Source organism: Pangasianodon hypophthalmus, chromosome 6 (genome assembly GCF_027358585.1).
Source record: "Pangasianodon hypophthalmus isolate fPanHyp1 chromosome 6, fPanHyp1.pri, whole genome shotgun sequence".
In the NCBI taxonomy this organism is placed as follows: domain Eukaryota; kingdom Metazoa; phylum Chordata; class Actinopteri; order Siluriformes; family Pangasiidae; genus Pangasianodon; species Pangasianodon hypophthalmus.
The window spans coordinates 6,947,317-6,948,986 of NC_069715.1; the positions used below are offsets into that span (position 1 = coordinate 6,947,317).

General features: G+C 40.6%; 1 non-coding gene across 1 annotated transcript; it reads right to left on the minus strand.

The window, feature by feature from the left end:
* Window positions 1-1,390: 1,390 nt before the first annotated feature.
* On the minus strand, window positions 1,391-1,462 carry trnap-agg (transfer RNA proline (anticodon AGG)). The gene has a single exon. It is a non-coding gene; the product is annotated as a tRNA-Pro (tRNA).
* Between the last annotated feature and the right edge of the window lie 208 nt (window positions 1,463-1,670).

Sequence of the window (1,670 nt, forward strand, 5' to 3'; positions counted from 1 at the left end):
ATTATTAAAGTTATTATATTTCTTATTGAATTCTTCTAGTTATTAGCCTGTTCATGTCACATGAATTGAATGGGGTTATTCGGGATTCAACCCATTCAACCCATTCAATTCATGTGACATTCTGTCAATGGAAAATTCAGCAATAAAAAGCTCTATTAAATACACATTAAATTGTACATCTTTAAATAATGTTCATTAAGTTAATCTGTACTGAGTGGTTTTTGTGGAATTACTTTACAGGTAAAGTGGTCCCTGGTTACAAAAAGAACCCTGATGTATGCTATTAGTATGAAAATTAGTCTTGTGCCCATAGGCCTGATGTTAGAGACACAGGAATTCAAGACCTTCTGGACCAGCAGCAACATGGCAATGTGTGTTTGTGCAGAAAGCCATAGCAATTAATATTTCATTCTGCAGAGGGAGACATGATTAATTACAATTTAAAACAGTTTCTTGGTTAAAGGAAAAATTCATCCTTAACAGCTTGCATATTAATCTTTATAATTAAAATCTCAGTGATCTTCAGTGGTGTCCAAGATTTATTTTATAATGAACCTCTGAGTTGCCTTTTCTACTTTAAGCTTCTTTTATGTTGCTCTCTTTTCACTTTGGGTAACACTACCCACAATGCAGTTCGATTTCCGTCTGATAGCTGTGTCAGTGGGATTTCGCTCTCACTTCATCTCTAGCTAAAGGAAGCTCTTTAGTCCTTTGTCCAGCTTTCTCAACTCCTCATCTGCTTAAACAGATCAGCTTCCAAAGCTTCAATGTTAATATTGCTTCCATGTTAATACCACCGTGAAATGCCATTACGCACGTCACCTCGTAGATCACTCGTAGCCGGGTCTCTGTTGTAACTCAGCACAACCGTGCTATAGCTGAATTGCATTCTGGAGCATTTGCACACATTTGCATCGCCATCTCCACTATGTCTAGCTTTACTTCCCATAGCTTTATTAACACAGAGTGAGAAAAACACAGACACCACAGATATGATCAGTGAGAATTGAAGCACATCTGCTTGTGAATTTGTCACATTCAAAGCTAAATTTCAAACATTCCAGTTAACCACATATTCATACTTTATGTCATCATTATAATGTGAAGTGAAGTGAAGTGTGGCCAAGTATGGTGACCCATACTCCGAACCTGTGCTCTGCATTTAACCCATCCAAGTGTGCACACACACACACACACACGCCCGGAGCAGCGGGCAGCCTTTTTTTGCTGCGGCGCCCGGGGAGCAGTTGGGGGTTCGGTGCCTTACTCAAGGGTTTCACCTCAGTCGTGGTATTGAGGGTGGGAGAGAGCACTGGTCATTCACTCCCCCCACCTACAATCCCTGCTGGACCTGAGACTCGAACCCACGACCTTCAGGTTACAAAAGTTTGGGCTCGTCCGGGATTTGAACCCGGGACCTCTCGCACCCTAAGCGAGAATCATACCCCTAGACCAACGAGCCAGTTAATGTAGCTGTAACAACAGTACCGAATTGTGATCAGAATGTGTACATTTACATACATAAAAATATGTATCATATCATTTTTCCTCAAAACACTAAACGAAAGAATCATATGTAAAGAACAAAACACTTGGGGCCATGATGTTACAGGAAACTAATCAATAACATGGTGGTGTGATATGGCCTGATACTGCCTGAAGCAGAGTCA